We start from the raw sequence: 27850 nt of genomic DNA, 5'->3' as shown, positions 1-27850 counted from the left end.
ATTTAACTTACTATGTCCAATCCTAAGTCTTGTTAATACAACTTGCTCTTTCCTTCTATTTGACATCTCTCTTATAATACCTACTTTATTTTGAATCATGTATGTCTTCCTTTACTTTCATGATCCCATTGGTATTGCCATATTTCCATGACCTTTTTCCACACTAGACTCTTACCTTCTGATTTTGACAATTTAATTTTAATGTCAACACGCTCTTTTTTTGATGCCTTTTTTTGCCAATCTATCAACTTTCTCATTTCCCTGTATGCCCACATGTGCTGGTATCCACATATATATAATATTTTTCCCTTATCTACATACCCTTGAATTTAGATTTGCTTCTTGCAATAATCTTCGTCATATAAGGGAGCATGTCTTTACAAAGACTATAAATTATTTTTTAGAGGTTGGTCATTTATAAACTTGATAGTCTTGAAAGTTTGTTAAAGGGGAACTTGGCAACTTTTTTAACTTAATAAAACTGTCTAAAAATAATTTGAATGGTTAAACAACCTGTTCTGATGAAATTGGTCAATTTCAAGGACGTTGGATCATGATTTTACTATAGTAAAACTGTAGTTAACTATGACTGTAGTAACCGTGGAATTTTGGTGCGGTTTTGATACCATGGTTTCACTACAGTTATATTGTAGTAATACTATAGTAAAATTGTAGTTTTACTAAATTACCTTGAATTACATTTAAGACATTTAGTTACAAAATAACAACAGAAAGAAGTTACCATATGATACAGACTTTATTAAAAGAAAATATAAACTTGCTTTCTCACATGTGACATAAAACAATGAACTACAAAGTTATAAAGTGATGCTGTGCAATGGTTAAAAAAATCAGTTGCTAATTTACAACAAAAAAAAAGCAATTTGTTCCACTGATTTAATGATTTTATACAAAAACAACAGTGTACAAATAAACATGACTTAGAGCCCCTTTAAATACACAGCATCTACCTCCTCTAAAATGTCTATAACCTGTGAACATGTGTCCAACACAAGCATGTTTGCAATTTATACTGTACATACATTAACAACATTACTTAACAAGAACAATAACTACTATAAATTCAGAAGAAATGAGCAGTTCTTTTAAGAATGTTTTAAATGATATTCACTCACAAGAGATGAAGACATGGAGTCTCCTCATGGGGGATGACAATTAGATGAAAAAGTTTTTGTTCAATAACATGTGATGCCAGTAGTTGTCAGTATGAAGTCAGTCATATAGGCCAGTAGTTGTCAGTATGAAGTCAGTCATATAGGCCAGTAGGTGGCAGTATGAAGTCAGTCATATAGGCCAGTAGTTGTCAGTATGAAGTCAGTCATATAGGCCAGTAGGTGGCAGTATGAAGTCAGTCATATAGGCCAGTAGTTGTCAGTATGAAGTCAGTCATATAGGCCAGTGGGTGGCAGTATGAAGTCAGTCATATAGGCCAGTAGTTGTCAGTAAAGTCAGTCATATAGGCCAGTAGGTGTCAGTATGAAGTCAGTCATATAGGCCAGTAGGTGGCAGTATGAAGTCAGTCATATAGGCCAGTAGGTGTCAGTATGAAGTCAGTCATATAGGCCAGTAGTTGTCAGTAAAGTCAGTCATATAGGCCAGTAGGTGTCAGTATGAAGTCAGTCATATAGGCCAGTAGGTGGCAGTATGAAGTCAGTCATATAGGCCAGTAGGTGTCAGTATGAAGTCAGTCATATAGGCCAGTAGGTGGCAGTATGAAGTCAGTCATATAGGCCAGTAGGTGGCAGTATGAAGTCATATAGGCCAGTAGGTGGCAGTATGAAGTCAGTCATATAGGCCAGTAGTTGTCAGTATGAAGTCAGTCATATAGGCCAGTAGTTGTCAGTATGAAGTCAGTCATATAGGCCAGTGGGTGGCAGTATGAAGTCAGTCATATAGGCCAGTAGTTGTCAGTATGGAGTCAGTCATATAGGCCAGTGGGTGGCAGTATGAAGTCAGTCATATAGGCCAGTAGTTGTCAGTAAAGTCAGTCATATAGGCCAGTAGGTGTCAGTATGAAGTCAGTCATATAGGCCAGTAGGTGGCAGTATGAAGTCAGTCATATAGGCCAGTAGGTGGCAGTATGAAGTCATATAGGCCAGTAGGTGGCAGTATGAAGTCAGTCATATAGGCCAGTAGGTGGCAGTATGAAGTCAGTCATATAGGCCAGTAGGTGGCAGTATGAAGTCAGTCATATAGGCCAGTAGGTGGCAGTATGAAGTCAGTCATATAGGCCAGTAGGTGGCAGTATGAAGTCAGTCATATAGGCCAGTAGGTGGCAGTATGAAGTCAGTCATATAGGCCAGTAGGTGGCAGTATGAAGTCAGTCATATAGGCCAGTAGTTGTCAGTATGAAGTCAGTCATATAGGCCAGTAGGTGGCAGTATGAAGTCAGTCATATAGGCCAGTAGTTGTCAGTATGAAGTCAGTCATATAGGCCAGTAGGTGGCAGTCCAGCTTTGGTTTGGTTCTGTCTCGACCTTCAGCCCAAATGGGCGCAGGAGCTAAAATGAGAAGAATACACACCACATTAACACACAGCTTGCTGGAATACTCAACTGTACTATCGAGTAGCCGAGTAATAATGTCCATTCAGCCAGTGTTTTCATAAATAACCCATAAATTATTAGGGCTCCAAAAGCCAAGCAGAAAGAATGTACATTATATGATCAGCTGACTGTATTCTCTTTTACTTATATTCCTGAAAGGTTAAACAGAACAAAAAGTACTAGTCTCATATAAATGAATTATAAATAAAATTTCACTACATGGCAGGAACACACAACAAATCAGAACATTCTTCCAAAGAAAGCTCTCAGATTTCATTATTAAGATCTTCATTTGTGTTCCTAAGATGAACTAAAGTCTTACGGGTTTAGAACGACATGAGGGTGAATAATTAATGACAGAATTTTCATTTTTGGGTGAATTAACTTTGAGTGTAAATGCTAGGAAAAATAACTTAATTTATCATTTTGCTACAATATTTGCTCGAACATGTTAAACATCTAATTTCTGTAATAATTTTTCATCGTAATTTTAAAAACTTCTAAACGTTCAAATGTATGCTCAAATTATATGTTAAAGCTATAGTGTAGTAATGCAAATTATTATATTTTTGATTTTGAATTTTTTTTTTAGACCAGCACTGGTAGTTTTTCCCCATCATCTTCATGATCTAAAAATCAAAGACACATTTGCTGAGTTTCAACAAAGTTATCTGTTAAAATGAATTACTTGTATATGACTTAGGGCAGAATCAGGTAATAGCAATCATTTAAACATAGAGAATGAGTGATCAACTATTTTATCATTAAGCATTCATTTACAATAATTACCTATTAAATGTGTACTCACGACATAGAAACTCAATTGCTTTAAAATATATTTGCAGACGGTTAATATCACCGACTCGATTCGTACCTAATTACACAATTTACACTCGTTATTGTCATGTTGAGTAGCTGTAACGCTTTATACATTTCTTATTTGGTTAAATATAAACATAAAACCCACCTTTGAATTTCCTCTTCTAGTTGCATAACAACGGAAGTAGATTTTCCGGGTTATCTGCGGTGAGCTGGACCACTTCCGGTCACTGCTTCCGTCAATGGCGCTCGCTTACTTAACCGACCGTTAAGCGTAGTGTAAAAAAGAAATTAGTCTTTTTGGTATTAAAGCCGGTAAACGTTTGAAACTTCAGCACCAAGTAAAGAAGACTTCTCTTCACTGCTGTGTACCAATTCATTGCGGTATAATTCCATCCTGAGTTTCCACCGTTTCCCTGTGGATGAGGAGGTGAACTCTGTGTGGACAGCGATCTCCATCAAGGTGGCTCTTCACAATATTAATCCACCTCTTCTTGATGATAGTTTTTCGAAAATTTAAATAAGAACACTGATCTGTTTTGTACGTGATCGCTGTTTCATATTGTTGCACAGACAACCGACACAGAAGCATCGTACACGCCATGTGCGTCACTTTTATTCTTCTTCCGAACAGTTACCTTGCCTTATTCATCCCATTAGTGCCCCCTAGTGGCACTCATCAGTACATCTTCCTTTTTTTTCTTTTTTTTTTAATACATATTCCAATGTAACAGTCAAATAATAGAATAAACAAAAGTTCTTTCAGAAAACGTCCTGTTAATAGTTAACATTTTTAACTATTTAACAATGTGTTACATATCAACATATCAACACTCTTCAATAAGTCTTTTGGGCTCAACAATTATTCTCCTTGGCCTCACTGTATTTTCTGCATTCAGAGATGACGATAGTGTACTATCTGCAAAGCTTTTCTTCGGGGTACTTTTCTGCCCAATATCTCTTTCATTGCAATGTTCTTTTGAAGCCAAGGAATTGCTCCATTCATCCACATTGAATTCTGTTTTTGGAATTTTCAGCAAATCCCTCCTATTTCTGTGAAGAGTATTACCATTCTCTGTGAATACTTTGTAGATAGCACAAGTCTATTTGATGTTATATTTACATCTGGAAGACGTATTTTTAAGAGTGTTTGCTCATCTGCAAGACGTCTATAGGACGTTTCCTGTCAGATGTCAAATAGACGTTTAGAAGATGTCTTTAAGATGTAATGATTTAGAATGCATGTTAAACTGACATCTTCTAAACGTCTATTTGACATCTGACAGGAAACGTCCTATAGACGTCTTGCAGATGAGCAAACACTCTTAAAAATACGTCTTCCAGATGTAAATATAACATCAAATAGACTTGTGCTATCTGGGAGGCGTGATCTCTTTCAGAACTTTTGCTTTTTGTCCCCATTTACCGTCACATCTTACTCGCACCAAATCTTCACATTCCAGTGGACGCAAAGGTTTTGCAGTTTTGTTGTAGGTGACCTCAGAGTTGCATTTCCCTGGCACAGATTGGTCTTTGCTTTGTAGCAAATGTTCAGCTGAAGGTAACTTTGTCCTCAGCTTCCTTCCCATCAGTAGTTCTGCTGGAGATTTCCCATCTTCTAAAGGTGTTGACCTGTAGTTCAGGATAGCAAGGTGAGGATCCTCCCCAGCTTCAGCTGCTTTCTTCAGCAGACGTTTCACAATCTGCACCGCCTTTTCGGCTAACCCATTTGACTGTGGGTAATATGGACTTAATGTTATGTGCTCGAATCCATATTGCTTTGCAAACTCTTTGAATGTCAGCCCACTGAATTGAGGTCCGTTGTCACTGACTAAAGTGACCGGGATTCCATGTCTCGCAAAAATTGTTTTCAAATGCGAGATCACATGCTTTGCGGAGGTGTCTGTCAACAATGCGAATTCTGGATAGTTGGAGTAGTAATCCATGACAACTATATAATCTTTCCCATTCAGTTGGAACAAATCAGCTCCCACTTTCCTCCAAGGCTCGCATGGTTTAAAGTGTGGTAACAGCGGCTCTTTTTGCTGTTTGTATCTGTGCTGCTGACAAATCTCACACGTGTTTCAACATCTATATTCATATAGGGCCAATAAATTACGTTTCGGGCGCGGCGTTTGCATTTTTCGATGCCCATATGACTTTCGTGTACAAGCTCTGTCATTTGTTGTCTCATCGTACTAGGGACTACTATCCTACTTCCTTTAAGAAGGACTCAATGATAGAAAGCTCATCCCTGAAATGCTGATACGGGCCTGGCAACGTCTCGCCTTCTGGTGAGTTGATTTTACAAATCACTTCTTGTAATACGCTGTCGCTTGCTGTTGCATCTGCAAACTCCACCCACTTATTTTTGGACACCGGTATCTGGCCCACAACACTATCCACATGAATTTGTACATCATTTTCCGTGCTACTTTTACCGGCGTGTTGCAGGCTGGCTCTGCTAAGAGCATCGGCCACTATCAAAAGTTTACCCGGAGTAAACTCAAATGTCAAATGGTACTTCTGCAAACGCAACAGAAGACGTTGGATGCGTGGTGGTGCACGTACTGTTCAAGAGTCTCTCCTTCCTTCTGCATCCGATTACGGAAAACATAGCGTTCGTACGTTTCGTTTTTCTTTGGTGTACAATAGTCTTCAAACTTTGTCATAACAACATCGTACTTATCTTTCTCCTCAGAGAACTGGATCGTGTTGTAGACATCTATCGCGGATCGGCCCGCCACCGTGAGAAGCAGTGCAATCTTCCTGCGGTCATCATCCCTCTCCAGCCCCGCTGCCAACAGGTACAGCTCAAAGCTCTGTTTGAAGGATTTCCAGTTTGCATGGACATTTCCGCTCAGATTCAGCTCGTTTGGCTGCCGAATGCTATTTACACTCATTTTACAACTTTTAATCGATTTCTCCTGGTACCATGTTTCATTTATATTGTTGCACAGACAACCGACACAGAAGCATAGTTTCTACACGCCATTTGCGTCACTTTTATTCTTCTTCCGAACAGTTACCTTGCCTTATTCATCCCATTAGTGCCCCCTAGTAGATTCATATAAATCTCATACTACCTTCAAAGCTATGATTGGCATTGCACCCCATGGTCCCATCACCTTTGTTTCCCCGCTGTATGCAGGCCCAATGAGTGACAGAGAAATTGTTTAATTGTCTGGAATAACCAAATGCCTCACACCAGAAATGGCCATTATGGTGGACAGAGGCTTTCTAGTGGACAACCTTGTCGCTGTAAAGGTTTACCGACCTGCCTTCCTGGTAAAGGTCACCCTGATGGCCAAAGAGGATGTCCAGCGCACTCAGTCAATTGCCCGCCTCAGAGTCTACGTTGAAAGATGCATTTGGAGGGTCAAGGAGAACAAATGGTTTGGAAAGGTCATACTTCTGTCCATGTCTGGGTCTATTGACCAGCTGTTTTCAGTTGCTTGCCTCTTGGTAAATTACCAGTTTGGGCCTCTTGTCAAGGCATGGGCAACCCAACAGTGATACTTCTCTATTCAGACTGGCACCTGTTTGGACTTGTCTTTTTGTGCCTTGACACACTGTATTAATTGTAATTTGTACTGTTTTGTAACCTGTGATATGCCTTTAAAAAAAGAATTAAGACGTTTACTTGATGTTTACCTTGAATTTTATTGCCTCTTATACAGTGGCTGGGCCACAAATACATAATACTTGTATAGGTTTGTAGTGATAACTATATACATAAAGGCACCTTGTATAGGTTTGTAATGATAGATATGTACATAAAGTTATTTTGTATAGGTTTGTAATGATAACTATATACTTAAACAAAGGCACCTTGTATAGGTTTGTACTAACCTAATAAACATGAAACTATTTAGGTAGTTTAGGAGTAGTTAAGGAGTAGATTTAGAGTTTTTTTGTGGAAGGAAAATTTAGAGGGTTTTTTTGGGGGGGGGGGGGGGGGGGGGGGGGATAAAAAAAAACCTGATATGTGTTGCAAATAGTTGTATGTATAGTTTGGTTTTGTGTTCATTTTACCTTTTGTATGGTATGTTTGCACTATTTAGAAACCTCTTACTCAAGGAATGAAAGCCCTGTAATGAAGCTGTCTGTGTAATTTTCTGTTAAAGTGTTTTGTAGAGTTTCTAAGCAAAAAAGATTGCCACAACTGCTTTTTGCTGTATATAGTTTGATTTTATCTCACTTTTACCCTTTTTATGTTGTATTTGCACTATTTGGGAACCCTCATACCCTGGGAATGCAAGGCCTTGAATATAGCTCTCTGTATAATAGTGTGCATAAACTGTTTTAAAAAGTGGCAAAGCTAAAAAGAAAAAGATAGTGTCACAAGTGACGAAAGAAGCGGAACACATGTCCGCTGGAAATGTGTTCCCCCCGGAACAATATCAGTGAAACACCGAGCCGGTTCTGCTTGTTGTTGGTTTCCATGACAGCGGCGGCTGATGAGGCAAACGGTATCAGGTGCGGGCGATTGGTGTGAGGATCGGCGATAGGGCTACGGGCCGAATGAAGCAGTTAAAAGGAAAAGGAAGAGGAAATTGAGTGTGGTACTCCCCCGGGAGAAATGGTTTCTTTGGCAGTAGCTTGAATTCGCTGGGATCTTTGGAGAGGGCTGTGAGGATTTGGCTGGATTACGGGTGCAACGGTGATTTGTGTGAATACAAGCTGGAAACGTGAACTGGATGGGAAGTGGGAGAATTGTGGAGATACATCAAGACTGGAGAGCGCCATCATTCCTGAGAGGAAGCTAAGTAATGAAACATCGGATCTGTGTGAATGCATGCCTTGCACTGAGTTGAATAAGGAATTGTGAAGTGTATTGATTACGAGTGTAACTGTCACTTAAGAGTGTGAACTGAGTCATCATTGAAATCCTGATATCTTCGAGTGTGAGAGAGTATTGAAGACGCTGTTTTCCATGCTGTGAGAAGTCATCTGCCTCTCTTCATCTCCTGAGTGCTGATTCAGCGTAACAGTGGAAGGATTGATCATTGGCTGAGTGCTGGCCTTATTGCACTGAGAGTGAGAGTGGATATGCAGTGCCCGAATTGAAGTGTCACACAGTATTGGATTTGACGTGAAGTTGCAGTGTGTGGATGTATATGTATATTTAACTGCCAGTACTCTTCAGTTCATATTCTTGCCCAGTGTTTGCTGAACAAAGCCTCAGTATTGAATGTGCATTGCCCCGTATAACTTGTCCTGTCTATTCAAATAGAAGATTCTTCTGCTACTGTCTTCTTGTGTGATGCCCGTCTGAAGGAGGGATCCACCCTAGCCTCAGCGCTGTCCGCTTAGAGCCACACAATCCAGCCGTAAGCTTGATTCTCCATCTTATAGAGGAGTGTGCCTGCATCTGTATAAATTGCTCTGCTGTTTAAATAGATGATTCTTCTGCTACTGTCTTCTTGTGTGATGCCTGTCTGAAGGAGGGACACACCCTGGCCTCAGTGCTGTCTGCTTGGAGCCACACAGTCTAGCCGTAAGCCCGATTCTCCATCTTACAGAGGCGTGTGCCTGTACCTGTATAAATTGCTCTGTCTGTTTAAATAGATGATTCCTCTGTTACTGCCTTCTTGTGTGATGCCTGTCTGAAGCAGAGGCCCGCCCTGGCCACATCGTGTCAGTACAGCCATCCGCTCCAGCCGTAAGTCCTTGCCCCATTGTAAAGGGAAGTGAGCTTGTAAAAACTGTCTCTGTCTTTGGAATCGAGGATACCTCTACTAACGACTGAACCCCGCCGAAGGAGAAAGAGACACGAGGGACCCTGCACCTTCTTTCCAGAGACGACACGGGAGTGCGCCCTGCCCTGAGGAGATATACGTACCCACCTACCCACCTGTCCTCCAGTGAGGCTCCTCCGCCCTGCTTGTCTTTTGGAGAGGTATACGTACCTGCCACTCACCTGTCCGGTGGAAGAGTCCCCTCCTAGTCTTCAGTCCTGGTCCAGGCCTGTCCGGACATCTGTCCGCCTGTATCACGCCCAAAAAGGTTTACTTACCAAGATACTTACCTGCTTGCTGGAATGGCGGTCGAATCCCTCCTCCTCGGTGGTTGCCGGTGGTACGGATCGGTGGGGTGAACCCCTCGCTTCCCAGGGTCCAAAAGCGGGTTCCCCTTCCTGGGAAGAGACACAAAACCCACGTCAAGACTTTTTAATTCCCCTTTTTAGTCAATAAAGATTGTTAATTTTAATTCCACTTGTCTGTCTGGTCTCTGGTACGCTCCTCAAGGTGGTACTGGGTTTGAGGGGTGGGTGCAGTCTGGCTTGGCCCCCTGACCTGTGACAGATTTGGCGTTAGTCGGCAGGGTACCACCTTGAGTTGAGCGGCCAGAGACCTAGATGGCGGACGAAGAAGCACCTGTGGTGCGGCAGCCAGTTATGCCAATCTTCATGGGAGCCCCATGGGCCCAGAAGTATGGAGGCCCGGGATCGGAAGTGAGTTTGTCGGCATGGAAGACCCAGGTTGAATACCTGGTAGGACTCCAAGGCTTAAGTGCCCCCCAAGGAGTGCAGTTCGTTTTAAATTCACTGGAGGGAGAAGCGAGAAGAGAAGTCCAAGCAGCACCGGAAGCAACGAGAACCACGGTTCGGGCCATCTTTGATTTCCTTACGGAGCAATATGGAGACACCACCCCGGTTGCTGTGCTGCGAACACAGTTCTTTATTTGCAAGCAGGGGCCGCGACAAAATATCCGGGCATTTGCACTGCAGCTGAGGGAGCAGTTCTCCAGGTTGAAGAAGAGACAGGATCATGGCCTGGGAGGTGAGGAGGTCCTGCTGCCAGATCAGTTCTTACTGGGATTGCTGGAGGGTCCCGTGCATCAAAATTTGCGGATACAGCTCCGACGAGAGCCAGACCTCACTTTCGAAGACCTTCGGAGGGAAGCCTTAGCACTTGAGCAAGACCATACCGAGAGTGTAGTTCCTCCCCACTGCATGGCCGCGAATGCTGTTAGTAGACCTCCGTCCCCCATCATGTCTGATTGGAAGCAGGCCTTCAGTGAGGAACTGAAGAGGGATGTTCGTGAACAAATGTCCTCACTGACTAAATCCTTTATGGAAGAACTTCGCCGAGAACACCTCCATTCCTTGTCCTTGCCGAGGGAGCGGGCCTATTCGGAGGGGAATCGACCTCCAGTACGCCGTCCACTCCGACCAGCCGGGTCCCGATTCCAGTGGGATGAGCAGGGGCGCCCCATCTGCAATGGTTGCGGAGAGCCAGGACACTACCTTTGCCAGTGCCACTCTCACCGTGCCTCACAAGGGGGTTTTTAGTGTCACTGGCCACTGTGGGTCAAGTGGTCGGGACCCCCTCATTGGACCCCATGTTCGTCTGGGACTTCCCAAGAGAGTCTGGTGGGGCGTTGCCCCGTGGTGATGGTCCAGGTAAATGGCCAGAAAGTACAATGCCTCCTGGACACGAGATCGCAAGTCACTCTCTTCTCAGAAAGTTTGTCTCGGGAGTTGTTTGGTGCCCAGGGCCGGCCCATGACAGAAGCCCCATGGCTGACCTTGCGGGGAGCCAACGGACTCGACATCCCGTACGTAGGATATCTAGTAGCCGACCTGGAGATAAATGGGATTGTTGTGCCTCAGAAGGGAGTGGTGATTGTACGGGATACATGCCTGGGGTCACACTGTGCGCTGCTGGGCATGAATGTCGTTTCGGAGTGCTGGGAGGAGATATTCCGGAATGGACCAAGTTGAGCAGTATCAACCTCGGAGGGCCGAGAGTGGAGTCGTGTGGAAGCCGATTGTCGTCGGATCTGCCTGGCTGAGTCGCAGGGGAACCGTGAGAGCACCGGGAGAGTGGCTTGTCGCTATGCTCTTTAAATTCCAGCTCGGAGTGAGGCCGTGGTCTGGGCCAGGCTGCCTTCCCGACTCTATCGCTCAGAGGAGTGGGTCTTGGTGGAGCCCCATTCAGATTGTTCCAAGGTGGAGGTCGCCCGGGGATTGGCGTCCGCACGGAGAGGCCGGGTCTTCGTAAAAGTCAGGAACACGAACCCCTTCCCTGTCCACTTATATCGTCACCAGCGTTTAGCCCGAGTTACCTCGGTGAGGGTACAGCAAGTGCGAGAACCAGGAGAAGTCAGATTCAGCCGGGTGAGTCCGACAGTAGTGGAAGTGGCCCTGGCACAGACAGATCAGTACGTAGAGGAGACCGGAGAGAGAGCCCCGGCCCATCTTGAGGGAGGGTCACTGTGGGGAGAAGGTCTAGAAGGAGGTCAGACTAAACAGCTTCAAGGCTTTTTGTTGAGATGGCAGCACTTGTTTTCCACCCATGACGAAGACTACGGTCGCACGGATGCAGTCAAACATCAGATCCCAACTGGAGATGCCGCACTCAGTAGAGAGCGCTACCGGCCTGTACCCCATACCTTGTACTCCAAGGTCCGCACCCTCCTGCGGGGGATGCTGGATAAGGGAATCATCCGGGAGAGGGTCCAAAGAGAGGTCAGATCCTTCTTGGGCTTCGTAGGATACTACAGGCGGTTCATAAAAGGCTTCTCCCACATCGCCAAGCCCATAAACCAGCTGTTAGGGGGCACTGGACGGTCCCGGGGCCGGGGATCTCCTTCAATCCAGTGGGATTCAGCCTGCGAAGTTGCCTTCCAGCAGCTCAAGCAGGAATTACGGCAAGCCCCGATTCTAGCCTATGCCGACTTCACTCAACCCTTCATCTTATACACCGATGCCAGCAATCTGGGTCTGGGAGCTGTATTGGCTCAGAAGCAGCAGGGCAAAGAGAGAGTCACCGCGTATGCCAGTCGAAGCTTACATCCGGCTGAGAAAAACGATGCAAACTACAGTTCCTTTAAGCTCGAATTGCTGGCAATGAAATGGGCGATGAGTGAGAAGTTTAAGGATTATCTGTGGGGAGCAAAGGTACTCGTTGTGACTGAATAATCCCCTGGTGCATCTACAGACCGCCAAGCTGGGGGCGGCTGAGCAGAGGTGGGTGGCACAGTTGGCCAACTACGACTACCAGCTTCAGTATCGGCCGGGGAAAGAGCATACCAACGCCGATGTACTGTCCAGACTTCCTGAAGTGCGACCCATGGGGCAAACATCAGCATTGAGTGAGGGGCGTGAGGAGGGACTGATGGTGGGCATTGTGGAGGCACCGGGCCAAACACCGGTCGAACCCCCTGTAACTTGGGGATGGGACCCACAGCGTTGGAGTATGTGGCAGGAGGAGGACGAAGATTTGAAGCTGGTACGAACTTGGCTGAGTGGAGGAGCTTGGCCCGAAGGCGAGGAACGCCGGGCCCAGACACGGGTGGTGCGGGGGCTGCTGGGACAGAAAGAGAGGCTCTTCCTGAAAGAAGGGGTGATTTGTAAGTCCCTCCAGGATCCGACTCGGGGCGATGAGGTCTGCCAGGTAGTAGTCCCCGAAGGGCAATGTCATTCCCTGTTACAGGCATATCATTGCAAACTGGGACATCAAGGGCAAGAAAGGACGTTGTCTCTGCTACGGCGGTACTTCTACTGGCCTGGGATGGAGGGAACCACGAGGACTTACCTTCAAGGGTGCCCACGCTGCATGCTCTTTAAGGCAAGGAAGGAGGTACGGGCCCCATTGGTGCCGATTCGGGCTAAGGCCCCACTGCACATCGTAGCCATGGACTATTTGACGCTGGGACGACCGATGGATCGGATACAGAACATCCTTGTAGTAACTGACCTGTTCACGAAGTACGCCTGGGCCATTCCAACCCTGGATCAGACTGCCACTACCACCGCCAATGCCTTATGGAAGTATGTTATTCAGCCATTCGGGTGTCCCGAAATACTCCACGCTGATCAAGGGCCCAACTTCGAGTCTCGGGTGATCCAAGAAATGTGTCGGCAGTACGGATGTAAGAAGACCCACACCACCCCATACCACCCCCAAGGGAATGGGGGGTGCGAAAGGCTGAATCAGACACTGCTAAGTCTCCTGGGGACCCTGGAAGGAGAGCAGCAGGGCCACTGGGTGGACAAACTTCCGATGCTGGTCCAGGCGTACAACAACAGCGTGCATAGCACCACCGGCTATGCTCCAACCTACCTGATGTTCGGGAGACACGTGAGACTGCCTATCGATCTGCTATTAGGAGCCACTCCAGCGGAGGAGGGGGGCAGCTTGACAGAGTGGGTGGCAGGACATCACCAGCGCCTTCACATCGCTTACGAACAGGTCTCGGACCGGATAAATCAAGCAGCAGTGAAGAATAAGAGGCTGTATGACCGAACAGCTCGAGAGGCACCGTTACTACCAGGAGAAAGAGTGCTGGTACGGGATAATCGTCACCAAGGGAAGGGAAAACTGAGCGACCGGTGGGAGTCACAACCATACGTGGTTCAACGACAGCCGCACCCAGACCAACCGGTATATGCTATTCGTCCAGAAGGGAGAGCTGGCCCAGAGCGAGTGCTACATCGAAACTTGATCCGTCCGTGTCCAAATTATCCAAAACCAACAGACAGCAATCCCCCGGTCGAAACGCCACCGATGCCCTTGCTGCTAGGTTGGGCGGTTGTCCCAAGGGGACTGGGCGCAGAGCCGCGCCAGGTAGATCCTGCCTCACCGCCGAGACGGTCCCAGCGGGATAACCGAGGGCAGCCCCCAGTGCGGTATGGAGACTGGGTTGCCGAGCCCGTTTGGCAGGGGGGTATGTCACAAGTGACGAAAGAAGCGGAACACCTGCCCGCTGGAAATGTGTTCCCCCCGGAACAATATCAGTGAAACACCGAGCCGGTTCCGCTTGTTGTTGGTTTCCATGACAGCGGCGGCTGATGAGGCAAACGGTATCAGGTGCGGGCGATTGGTGTGAGGATCGGCGATAGGGCTACGGGGCCGAATGAAGCAGTTAAAAGGAAAAGGAAGAGGAAATTGAGTGTGGTACTCCCCCGGGAGAAATGGTTTCTTTGGCAGTAGCTTGAATTCGCTGGGATCTTTGGAGAGGGCTGTGAGGATTTGGCTGGATTACGGGTGCAACGGTGATTTGTGTGAAAACAAGCTGGAAACGTGAACTGGATGGGAAGTGGGAGAATTGTGGAGATGCATCAAGACTGGAGAGCGCCATCATTCCTGAGAGGAAGCTAAGTAATGAAACATGAATGCATGTGAATGCATGCCTTGCACTGAGTTGAATAAGGAATTGTGAAGTGTATTGATTACGAGTGTAACTGTCACTTAAGAGTGTGAACTGAGTCATCATTGAAATCCTGATATCTTTGTCTGAGTGTGAGAGAGTATTGAAGACGCTGTTTTCCATGCTGTGAGAAGTCATCTGCATCCCTTCATCTCCTGAGTGCTGATTCAGCGTAACAGTGGAAGGATTGATCATTGGCTGAGTGCTGGCCTTATTGCACTGAGAGTGAGAGTGGATATGCAGCGCCCGAATTGAAGTGTCACACAGTATTGGATTTGACGTGAAGTTGCAGTGTGTGGATGTATATGTATATTTAACTGCCAGTACTCTTCAGTTCATATTCTTGCCTAGTGTTTGCTGAACAAAGCCTCAGTGTTGAATGTGCATGCACCTGTATAAATTGCTCTGCCTGTTTAAATAGATGATTCTTCTGCTACTGTCGTCTTGTGTGATGCCTGTCTGAAGGAGGGACACACCCTGGCCTCAGTGCTGTCTGCTTGGAGCCACACAGTCTAGCCGTAAGCCCGATTCTCCAGCTTACAGAGGCGTGTGCCTGCACCTGTATAAATTGCTCTGCCTGTTTAAATAGATGATCTTCTGCTACTGTCTTCTTGTGTGATGCCTGTCTGAAGGAGGGACACACCCTGGCCACAGCGCTGTCTGCTTGGAGCCACGCAGTCTAGCCGTAAGCCCGATTCTCCATCTTACAGAGGCGTGTGCCTGCACCTGTATAAATTGCTCTGCCTGTTTAAATAGATGATCTTCTGCTACTGTCTTCTTGTGTGATGCCTGTCTGAAGGAGGGACAAACCTTGGCCTCAGCGCTGTCTGGTTGGAGCCACACAGTCTAGCCGTAAGCCCGATTCTCCATCTTACAGAGGCGTGTGCCTGTACCTGTATAATTTGCTCTGTCTGTTTAAATAGATGATTCCTCTGTTACTGCCTTCTTGTGTGATGCCTGTCTGAAGCAGAGGCCCGCCCTGGCCACATCGTGTCAGTACAGCCATCCGCTCCAGCCGTAAGTCCTTGCCCCATTGTAAAGGGAAGTGAGCTTGTAAAAACTGTCTCTGTCTTTGGAATCGAGGATACCTCTGCTAACGACTGAACCCCGCCGAAGGAGAAAGAGACATGAAGGACCCCGCACCTTCTTTCCAGCGACGACACGGGAGTGCGCCCTGCCCTGAGAAGATATACGTACCCACCTACCCACCTGTCCTCCAGTGAGGCTCCTCCGCCCTGCTTGTCTTTTGGAGAGGTATACGTACCTGCCACTCACCTGTCCGGTGGAAGAGTCCCCTCCTAGTCTTCAGTCCTGGTCCAGGCCTGTCCGGACATCTGTCCGCCTGTATCACGCCCAAAAAGGTTTACTTACCAAGATACTTACCTGCTTGCTGGAACGACGGTCGAATCCCTCCTCCTCGATGGTTGCCGGTGGTACGGATTGGTGGGGTGAACCCCTCGCTTCCCAGGGTCCAAAAGCGGGTTCCCCTTCCTGGGAAGAGACACAAAACCCACGTCAAGACTTTTTAATTCCCCTTTTTAGTCAATAAAGATTGTTCATTTTAATTCCACTTGTCTGTCTGGTCTCTGGTACGCTCCTCAAGGTGGTCCTGGGTTTGAGGGGTGGGTGCAGTCTGGCTTGGCCCCCCCCGACCTGTGACATAAAGCCTATGGCTACACCCACTTTTTTTGTAAATCATAAATCATAATCACTCTTTTTGCATACAGCTTGATTATATCTGAATTGTACCTGTATATGTTGACATTTACAACTTGTGTTTACATTTTAAAACATTTAAAATGCTTCATTGAGCATGTTTTTGTTTTTTTGTAGTAAAAAAGCTATAATTTTTCTATTCGGATTTTGTGTTTTTTTTTTGTGTGATTTTGGGTCCAGTATGTTGATACAGTACATCAAAGTGAAAAACTAATTGTCTGGTCATACAGGTGATGTTGTGCTGAAAAATTATACCAATCATTGGTATGGTAAACATTTGTTTATGTCGCAAAATAATAATTTTAAAAATGTACTCAAAAATGGCCAAAATAGCCCAAGACTCAGAAGGGTTAAAAGTGTAATTTAAGCATTGTTGCTCACATGTGGATTAGGGGTGGTTAATCTGTCTGATTTCCCGATTCGATTCCGATTATTGAAGTCCCGATTCGATTACAGACGATTTTCGATTATTAACGATTCTCGATTAGCGATTATTGATTTTTCATTTCACAACAGTAAACGAAAATACACTAGACCAACATATGATTATATTAGCAGCAACATTTTGGTATTAATTGCACTTTTTATTTGTTTGATATTCAATGAAAATGTAATGATGGTTAGTGAGGACATGCAAACATGCTTGTCTACTTCTTAGGCAACCCATTATCTTTAAATTATTTTTTTTAAAGCAATTGTGTTGCATTATAATGCAAAGGCACCTGGTTCTATTAATTGACAGCATTAAAAGGCATTTTGTGATTTCCTTCAATTGAAAATCTTTGAAGCAAGTTTGGGGGACTTGAAGGGCACCCAATTCAGAGAATCACCCAGAAATTCAAAAGAACAGCATTTATCTGAAATAGAAAGCTTTTGTAACATTAAACAATACCGTTCAAAAGTTTGGAGTCGGTAAGAATTTTTTTTTTTTTTTTTGGGCGAAAGAAAAAATAAATCATTACTTTTATTCATCAAGGATAAATTAAATGTTACAAATCGATTATCTGAATCTTTTGTGTGTGTGTGTGACTATAAATACTTTGCTTTAAAAGTACAAAGTAATGACCCATAAATAATTAATGTACAATATATTTTATTAACATTGCAAAGAACCAACAGGAAAATAAATGTGTGCCTGAACTAGGAGCATACTTGTAGTAAATTAATATTATAACGACTGGTACAGCCGAGTGTTTTTCCTCCTCTGGCTGGAAACGTGTCATGTGGCTTCTAATATTTGTCGTGTTTCCGTCGTTAGTTTTATTCTACAAAGCTTATACAACTATGGTGGCTCTTGTCCAGCTGCTTTCCCCCTTCAACTTCAGAAGCCAAAATATTTCCACATGTCAGCTTTAACCTAACAAGGAGGGTGTTTGGATTTAGCGCGCTCAGCCATCGCGTCTCTGTATTGTGCACGCCACAGACGGTCCGGCCATTGCACTTCCGTTCCGCGTTTCAGAGTTCCGTCTTTCGCGTTCCGTCAATATTACGTTATTATAAATATATATATATAAAAAAAAAAATTGTGGAAAATCGATTTTTTGACATTTGTGAATCGATTCAGAATCGTCCACGTCCGCATCGCGATGCATCTAAGAATCGATTTTTTTCCCCACCCCTAATGTGGATCCTCTCATGTGATCTCAGATATGATGATCGACTGAACCTCTTGTCACAGTGTGAACACTTGTAAGGTTTTTCTCCAGTGTGGATCCTCTCATGTGTTTTCAGAGATGATGACTGATTGAATCTCTTGTCACAGTGTGAACACTTGTACGGTTTTTCTCTGTTGTGGATCCTCTCATGTTTTTTCAGAGATGATGACAGACTGAATCTCTTGTCACAGTGTGAACACTTGTAAGGTTTTTCTCCAGTGTGGATCCTCTCATGTGTTTTCAGATTTGCTGATCGACTGAATCTCTTGTCACAGTGTGAACACATGTATGTTTTTTCTCCAGTGTGGATCATCTCATGTATTTTCAGATGTCCTGATCGACTGAATCTCTTGTCACAGTGTGAACACTTGTAAGGTTTTTCTCCAGTGTGAATTCTCTGGTGCAGTTTTAAACTGTTTGCTGAAATAAAAGTCTTCTCACACTCAAAGCACATGTACTCTCTCACACCAGTGTGAGTTTTCTCATGTCCATGTAAAGATTGCAGCAGTGAAAAACTCTTTCCACACACAGAACATGAATGTGGCTTCTCCTTCATGTGAACTGTCAGGTGTTTCTTCAGGTATGATGCACAGAGAAATGTTTTCCCGCACTGATCACATGTGAACGGCTTCTCTCCGGTGTGGACTCTCATGTGATTCTCAAGATTACGTTTGCTTGTGAGACTCTTCCCACACTGAGTGCAGGTGAAAGATTTCTTGGCTCTTCTTTTCTTTAAAAATGTCTGTTTAGTCCTTGAGCGACTCAAAGGTTTTCCTCCAGGTTGGACATGATGTTCCTCCTCCACTTCACTCAGTTCTTCTCTCTCCTCCTTCACTTCACTCAGTTCGTCTCTCTCCTCCTCCACTTCACTCAGTTCTTCTCTCTCCTCCTTCACTTCACTCAGTTCTTCACTCTCCTCCTCCACTTCACTCAGTTCTTCTCTCTCCTCCTTCACTTCACTCAGTTCTTCTCTCTCCTCCTCCACTTCACTCAGTTCTTCTCTCTCCTCCTTCACTTCACTCAGTTCTTCACTCTCCTCCTTCACTTCACTCAGTTCTTCTCTCTCCTCCTCCACTTCACTCAGTTCTTCTCTCTCCTCCTTCACTTCACTCAGTTCTTCTCTCTCCTCCTCCACTTCACTCAGTTCTTCTCTCTCCTCCTTCACTTCACTCAGTTCTTCACTCTCCTCCTTCACTTCACTCAGTTCTTCTCTCTCCTCCTCCACTTCACTCAGTTCTTCTCTCTCCTCCTCCACTTCACTCAGTTCTTCTCTCTCCTCCTTCACTTCACTCAGTTCTTCTCTCTCCTCCTCCACTTCACTCAGTTCTTCTCTCTCCTCCTTCACTTCACTCAGTTCTTCACTCTCCTCCTTCACTTCACTCAGTTCTTCTCTCTCCTCCTTCACTTCACTCAGCTCTTCTCTCTCCTCCTTCACTTCACTCAGCTCTTCTCTCTCCTCCTTCACTTCACTCAGTTCTTCTCTCTCCTCCTTCACTTCACTCAGTTCTTCTCTCTCCTCGCTCTCCTCCATCGGGTCTGAAATGAAAGAAAAACTCTCTTTTTAAAAGTTTCTAAATAATCTAAATAGTTAAAAGAGAGAAATATGGAGTGAATGGAGATTAAAATATCCCAGATGTAACAAAAGTTCCTGAAACTTTCCATGAATGAGGTACACTGATCTTCCAGTTATTTAAAAAAAAACATTATAGGCACAAATTCCATGTTTCTGTAGTGAGAACTATTAAATATGTTTAACGAGTTCGTTTGCCCATAAAATCTTTAAGATATTAGGTTAAACTTATTTGGCTTGCTGTCCGCTGGAGAGGGGCTCGATGAAGCAGCTTCAACTCGAGCTCTGATATACCCCCCAAAAGTGTTGAATAAATATTTGGGACAGCAAGTTAGAATAACGTGATCAAATACAGGATGCCTATAAGCTGAAAGTATGTTACCCCCCAAAAGAGTGGAAATTGAAAGCTGTATGGAGCATGGATGGACACTGCTGCGGCAGTGATATGTTTAAAGGGCTCCTGGCTGGAACTGCGTCTCCCTACTATGCCCACCATGTGGGGCTATGAGTGGAGCTCCGGCGGGAGCTGTGTTTTAAAGAGTGTGCCTGCGTTCGTTGTGGAGTGAAACGACATGGGCTTGTGGAAATTTGACTGGGGTACATCTCACCGCTGCACTGCTGCGGCAGTGACTTTCAGAAATGACTCCTGCGGGAGTATCTTGGGACTGGAGGTTTGAGTACGAGGTTGGAGAACGCCCTGCCACATCCATGACATGGAGCCCCATGGAGTTAGAGCACATGGGGCTTCCAGATGTCACAAATGGGGAAGAAGGTCCTCGTCCCTAAAGGCGAACGGGCCACCGGTGTCTGAAGCGAAACTCCCTACGCAGCAAGAGGGAGCCTACGGTATACATAGGAAAAGCAGAACTACCATCCTTCCGACGCAGGGGGCGGAGATCACATAAAGACATAATGGCCCGTCGCGTTCGAGGGACGTACGATCCTTGGTACCTCCAGTCCTGATTTATTCGGATAGGAGGGCCCACACTGCGATCTGAACGGGAGAGCCTCCATGGTTAAAAACATGAAGGATCACACAGCGATTCGGAAAGGGAGAGCCCCCACGGCGCCCGAACGGAAAGCTCATACTGCGATTCGACCGGGAGAGCTCCCGCTGCGTTTCGAAGGAGAGAGCCCCCCATATGTATAAATAGGGAGCTCACTCGGCAATCAAAACGGGAGAGCCCACACAGCAAGTCGAACGGGAGAGCCTATGATGCATCTGAACGGGGGAGCCCACACGGCGATTCGGATGGGAGACCCCACTCCAGGAGTGGTAGGTCACGCACATCCGAAAAGGGAGAGCTCTCACTGCATCCAGATGGGAACACGCCCTGCGGGGCTAGGTAAGCGGGGAGATGCGAATAGTAGGGAGAGGCGGTCCAGACTCAGAAGGATGCTAGTGCTTGTTGTGCTTGTCTAATGTTATGTAGATCTGAACGAACGTATGTTTCGAAGGCGTGGGATGACCATCGGCCTAGCATTTTGATTTGGTGATCGGAAAGGCCCCTTTGTGCTGCTGTGGTGGCTGCACCTATTCGGAAGGAATGTGAAGAAAACTGTTTGGTTGGGATGCCGGAGCTGTTGAGGATGGATTTGAGGTTCCTTTGAAACCAATGTCTGGAGGCCGGGAGGTTATCATCATCGATGAAGAGAGGATCGAGAGAAGAGGTGATTTGGGATTTCCTCTGGTGGAGAAAAAAGTTTAAGGACTGGTATGGTTGGATAGGGGTTGGCAAATTGAAGATGAAAATCGAATGACCATGTTTCAATTGATCGGTTTTGCTTTGTTTGATGTTGAAACGTATGGTGTCGGAGTTTATTATTTGGAGGTCGGAGAACGTGGGATGGATGATGGGTTGAAGTTTGAGTTGATGGTAAATTCTGAGACTCTGAGGAAACCAAAGAAAGCCAAATTGAACATGGCATCTAGGGTTCTTGCTTTGATGGGAGAAAAAAGACCTGAGCGGAGAGTGGTTAGGCAGATGCTGAGAATGTCGATGGTTAAAGGTTGTCTAGAGTCTGGACAAGGGGGATTGGTTTTTTGTAAACCTTTGATGAGGAGAGAAATCTGGGGATTTGAAATGTTGGGGCACTGTTGGCCATGGAGTAGCTTAAAAAAGAAATGAATTCCGCTGAGGTAGACTTTGATTGATCCTGGTTTAATTGAGGTGGTGTGATGGAGGTATGTGACGAAGGAGGATATTGAGAGGAGGGAAAACTCTGGAAAGACCATGTTGTGAGCTCTGTGGAATTTTTTGAAAGAACCCCAAGCTGTCCAGTATGTTTGAAGCGTTCTGGGAGAAACAGCTTGTAGGATGGTATTCATGGATAGGGTATGGAGATGACTGAGGGGATGGTCTAGAGGAATATGAGTTCTGAATAAGGTGGAACTGGAGTTGGATTGGAGTCTGCTTCCGGAGCCAATGTTCTGAATTTCTGGAAAAGAAAACGGGATAAAGCATCAGCTATTTCATTTTTGTGACCTGGAATATGTTCAGCTTTGATGATGAATTGATGACAGGCAGAGATCCAAATGAGGCGCCTTAGAAAGGGCATGATTTTTGGAGCATTGGAACGTTTTTTGTTGATACAGGAAACGGTGGCGGAATTATCACAGTGGAACAGGATGTTTTTTGTTGACCATTCGGATCCCCATAGATAGGCTGCAACTACTATGGGATATAGCTCGAACAGGGCGGTCGAATCAGCGGTTTGAGGTGTATTGGTTAGCTCAGGAGGCCAGGTTGAGGCAAACCAACGTCCTCTGTAGAAACCTCCAAAACCTTTGGAGGGGGCAGCGTCAGTGAACAGGGTGATGTCGCAAGGTCGGGACACGAAGTCGGTGTAGAAGAAGGTAATCCCGTTCCATTGTTTGAGGAATGAGATCCATAATTTCAGGTCTGCCCTACATGGTTGGTTTAGTGAAATTATGTCTTCCAAACTAGATGCTGAGGTAGCGAGAGTTAGCAGATGGGAAATGAAAGGCCGGCCTTGGGGAATTATGCGCATTGCGTAGTTTAGGTGGCCTAGGAGAGAAAGCAGATCGCGCTTGCTGCAATGATTAGCTTCCAGCAAATTTGATGCGATTGTGATTATGCGATCTATTTTTTCTTTGGGGAGAGAAGCTTGGAATTTGACAGAGTCTAGGAGGATTCCAAGAAATTCCAATGACGTAGAGGGGCCTTCGGTTTTTTCGAGAGAGGGGAACTCCTAGTTTGGAAAACACTGTTTGGATGACGGTTAAGTGTTTTGCTGGAGGGAAATTACTTGGTGAGATGACGAGGAAGTCGTCGAGGAGATGGATGAGGTACGGGATTGCGTGATTGTTTTGTAGAATCCAGCAGAGTGCTTCTGAAAGCATGTCAAAAATTTTGGGACTGCTTTTACAGCCGAAAGTTAGCCGCACTGCGAAGTAGTATTTTTCGTGCCAACGAATGCCGAAAAGGTGCCAGAAATCTGGATGAATTGGCATGACTTTAAAGGCCGATGTAATGTCGACCTTTGCTAGCCAGGCTCCGAAACCGGCGTTTTTTATGAGAGATATTGCTTGGTCTATGTCGTGGTAGTGCAGTGAAAATTCGTCTAGAGGAATTAGGCTGTTGATACTGGGTTGGGAATTTCCATGGGGAGCCGAGAGATCGATGATGATTCGTTTTTTGCCTGAAAATTTTCTAGTGGCTACTCCGATAGGACTTATACGGAATAATTTGAAAGGTGGAGAATCAAAAGGGCCGATCATGAATCCTGAATCTAGTTCTTTTTTGATTAGGGTTTCCACTATATCGGGTTCGGCTGTAGCGGATTGAAGATTGTTGCAAATCAGGCTGGAATCAGGTATGCTTACCAAGCCGGGGTCAAAACCTTCTTTCAGGCCTGTAAGAAGAAACTGGGTGAAGTTTTTGTCTGGATGGTTGTGTAGTTCTCTAGCTAGTGATGAAATGATGATTGGACTAGACAGGTACTTTTGAAATTTTTTATTGAGGTTAGCAGAGGAGCGGCGCACGGGGCAAATGGAACGGGCGTGAGCTCCGCCGCAAAAATTGCAGACATGAAGGAAGCGGCATCGTTGTCTGTTGCAACCTGAGGAATTGAAGCTGTTGCATACTTGTCTACCTGAAACTGAGGTGAATATCTGACTGCGGTCGTTCCTTGGTTGAGGGACGTAGGCGGTGGATTTTTCTTGGAAAGGGGCTGGATGGGTTGGATGATCTGGGTTGGTTTGGGGACATTCTGAAGTAGAATGAATAATTGACCTGCAGATGGCGCAAGAAAGGCTCCGAACGCCTAAGAAGACTCTGTTGTAAAGTTCGAGGTCCAGAGCTCCCCAATAAGGACACTGGTTCCAGTGGGTGACACGGGCGGCACATTTAGCTGAAAAAAGCTTATGATAGGTATAAAAATGACTACCTCCGAAAGAGAGACTGAGCTCTGCTATAATGGAGAGGTAGTCGTTTAATTCCTTGCGTCTGGCTGGAAATGAAGTGCAAATTACTTCAGTATATCTAGCAAAAGCGATGCAGAATTCTGCGAGTGTGAGAACTCGTTTTAAAGGTTGTACAGAATTTTTAAGATTGATGGTTAATGGGCCGCAATCAAACGAGCGGTGGGATTCATTGAGGGGGACGGAAGTCAGTAGAGAAGGAAGATCGATATCTGCACCTGATAGAATTAAGGACCGGAGATGGGCTGAAACTGGAGGTGGTTCCATGGCCACTGCATTAGGAGGAGCTGGAAGATGGACTGCTGTGGAGAGTGAATGGGCTGGCAAGCGGATTGTACCTGGAGAGTAGGTGTGAGTGTTGGGAAAAGTAGATAAATGATGATCGGAGGGTCCCATTACTGGCTGGTGTCCAAAATGGCTGGCATGGGCTGAAGTTGGAGGAATGGGAAGGTTTGTGGGAAAGAAAGGAGAAGAAGTCCTTTGCGGAGGCAGCCTCACGCTCGGATGTGAAGTGGGAAGAATATTAGGATATGATTGGAAGATAGAGGTGGGAGGAAAGGAATGGGGTGAATTGGAATGGAAGGAAAGAGGAGGGGGTGGAGGGGGGATAGCTAGCGAAGGCAACCTCACGCTAGGATCCGCTCTTTGGGTAGGTTGGTTTGGGGATGACAGAAATGTAACCGTGTGCGAAGGTGGCCTGGCACAAGGGTTATTTTGAAGAGGATTAGAAAAAGCTGGAGAAGCAGATGGGAGTGCTGAGAAAAGTGATTGAAAGTTTGGTTCTTGCCTGGGGAGTGGGGCTGACTGGATGAAGTTTGTTGGAGCTGGAGAAGAAGCGGAACTATTTTTTGCGGCCGCTGTTTTTGGCCGGGTGGAAATACCGGCGGACGAGGAAGTGCGAGCCGCGGCGCTGCCGGTAGCCTTTGGATCGGCGCGTTGAGATTGTGTGGGATCAGGATGCCCGGTGCTGGAACTGAAGGAACTGATGAAGAGATCGTAAAGTTGCACTTTAGACGATCTGCGGGAGAAATGGATTCCGGAACTGGAGAGGATTTGACGTAGGCTGTTGACTGAACATTTCGAAATGGGTGGAATCGGTGTATTAGTGGCTGTTGCGTGGAGAGATGAAATCTGAGAAGACGGACGAGGCACAGTTAAAACTGGCGGTCTTGAAGGTGGAGGAGAGCGTTGTCTTTTGGAGCGTGGTTTGTATGAGCGCTGGATTTCTCGGCCAGAACGCTCGTGGAGATGATCCGTGATTTCCGATCTTACACGGGGTGGGGCTGTCGGAGTCTCGGGAAGGCTCGACAGTTCGTCGTCTGACGGGAAGAGCTGTATTTCCGGGATGTCGGACATTATTCCATGAAGCAACAATGATACTGGAACAGCTGATACTAGGGAGAGGTAAGCGGCTGCTTATATACACTGTAAAAAGTGCTACACCCACAAAGTAGGTTTTATATATTTTAAATATTTGTAATCTAGTTTATTTTATTGGTTTTATACATACAAGTATCAAAATACTTCCTCTTTACTTAAAATATATCAGTTTTTATATAACAATATATTTTAAATAAAACCCATGCAATTTATTTGGGTAGTTATTTGTATGTGGTTGTTGTGTACAATAAATGTTATAAAAGTGAGTTGACAATGCACAATTTATTTGAGCAGCTGTCGATGTGACAGGTGTGTTCATCAAACGTAAATATTTTAAATTTTATAAGTTGGCATTATCCCTTTTTTACTGGCGGGGACTCCAGGCAGATGCAATATCTTCCTCGGCACTTCAACTGTTTGGTCGCTGCAGCGGATCTGAATTTCAGGGTCTGATTAACACGGTAAGTTGAGCAAATTTAGCCGAATGACTGGTGATGTAAACTAAAGTCACGCAAAATCGCTTACTCCACTAGGGAGCTGAGGTTAGGTTTGCAAATTGTATAGCTAGCTATCCTGCACACATGGTAAGCTAAGATGGCTGCACAGTGTGGTCGATCGGCAGACAACAGCAGTGTTTAAAAACACATATAAGTTACGTATGTAATAATTAGTTGCACAAATGCCCTCAGTTATATTTTTAGATTGCACAGATTAAATTTCGGGATCATATGCGATCGAGACGGTCGCAATTTCGAGCCTTCAGTTGTGCGGGCAAGTAAGGGAAAGTAAGATGTGGTGTTTTATGGACAACACTTTGTTTTGTGTGTTGTGTGTCTTTGACAGGTCTATGTTATTATACTTTTGCATTACTAAAGCAGATGCACATATTAGACTGTAGAGATGTATGTTTAGTAGTCTGTCTGATTAACCTTATTTCTAACATCTAACATTTGCCTGTTCTTTAGATACCCAAGCACTTTTGTTACCTGGGGTCTTCGAGCTTCACATCCAGGTAAGACAAACTTCAGAATAGATTCAATTACAATTTGATCAGATTATACGTGTTCTGTAAGTCCAATAGACGTTCAGGGAACCTCCATACAAGGTTAAAAACTATTTCAGATGTGGACATATTTTATGTAATTTAATGTCTCATTTAGACAATTTAAACTGTTTCTGGACCAAATAAACACTTTCAGGATGCATTAAATTAAAACTCATGTTTATTTCAACGTAATTTCTAATTGCAAAGCAACTCACAGACAGTGTTCGTTTGTCCAAAAATCATGAAATCATTACTGTCTACTTAGGGCAGGCACCTTAAGGTCCCTGGTTCGAATCTGATTTCTCTCACGATCCAAATATGTATAAATTACAGATGCTAAACTGTCTAAAGGTGTCAGTGCGTGTTTGTCCAAAAATCATGAAAAGAAACTTCACTGTCTGTGAATTGCTTTGCAATTACACATGGAAATTACATTGAAATAAATGTGAGTTTTAATTTAATATATCCTGAGAGTGTTTATTTGGTCTAGAATAAGTATAAATTGTCCAAATGAGACCTTAAATGATGTTGAAAATTGTCCACATCTGAACTACTTTTCAACCTTGAATGGAGCTTCCGTGAACGTTCATTACAGAACACCTCAAAAAAAGTCGTAAAAACTTTCATTCTGGCTCCTCAATGTACGTCTTTGTGACAAAGACGTTGAAAAGATGTCTTTTGGACATAATTTTGCTTAGTGGGTTTATTAATATTGTGATGATATGGGGTGATTACGTTTGCTCTTGAAAGATATTTAAACTCTGTAACTTAATTAACATTAATGTGATGACCAGTCAGGTACAGGCAAGGACAATTGCATTTGTTTTATTGTAATGCATCCTTTGAACCAGAAAAATACAACACTCATGCTAGAGTAGATCATGATATTTTAGTACCCACACTCTATGGCATTGTCATGGTAGACTTCACTCTGGTCACATGTTCTAGTCACAGTATCCATCTTGTATCCACCACCTTTAGCAACAAAAGTACAATTTGGACTTTGTGTCTTATCTCTTCTACCTGTCTGCTATATTCATCTCATTTCCTATTTGTCTGACCAAACTCTTGTTTCTTTTTTGTCTCCACCAATAGAGTCGGGCTGAAACAGAGGTGCACGCTGAGCTTGGCAGTTGCCCACTGAAAATGTACATGTGCCATCACCCCGACACGATTGGGATTATCATATAAGGACAGCCCGTGGTCAGAGGTGTGCCAAACCTGTCGAAAGCATGCTGCCTCCTGTTTGAACTTACCTATGCTCTCGACCTCAAGTATCCCTCAAAACTGGTGTATACTTGAGATATATCAGAGGCTTTTTGTAGGATTGGACCCTGTGTGTCCTAAACCATCATCAAGTCATTTTTGACATTGCAGTTCCAGTGTGATACAATGTGATGTTATGGCTCACATTTACCTTGATCCTAACATTTCAGATTGGGCAGTTTGGATATTTCACTGTACTGTTCAGAACAGGTTGAAAATACACTTCTA

At 44.8% G+C, this 27850-nt stretch overlaps 1 protein-coding gene and 1 long non-coding RNA gene across 3 annotated transcripts in view; both read right to left on the bottom strand.

Moving 5' to 3' along the window:
* LOC130070353 (gastrula zinc finger protein XlCGF52.1-like) overlaps positions 1-27850 on the bottom strand; it is a 77322-nt gene that overhangs the window by 16406 nt on the left and 33066 nt on the right. The gene's annotated exons all lie outside the window — the stretch shown is intronic.
* Positions 14632-14844, bottom strand: LOC130070357 (uncharacterized). The gene is made up of 2 exons (XR_008803871.1): positions 14812-14844; positions 14632-14756 (listed from the first exon to the last, which is right to left on the bottom strand). It is a non-coding gene; the product is annotated as an uncharacterized LOC130070357 (long non-coding RNA).

This window comes from Rhinichthys klamathensis, unplaced genomic scaffold (genome assembly GCF_029890125.1).
Source record: "Rhinichthys klamathensis goyatoka isolate OS25496 unplaced genomic scaffold, OSU_Roscu_1.1 h1tg000403l_1, whole genome shotgun sequence".
In the NCBI taxonomy this organism is placed as follows: domain Eukaryota; kingdom Metazoa; phylum Chordata; class Actinopteri; order Cypriniformes; family Leuciscidae; genus Rhinichthys; species Rhinichthys klamathensis.
Note: the sequence above shows the minus strand (reverse complement) of the source record. Positions and strands in the feature narration are given on the sequence as shown.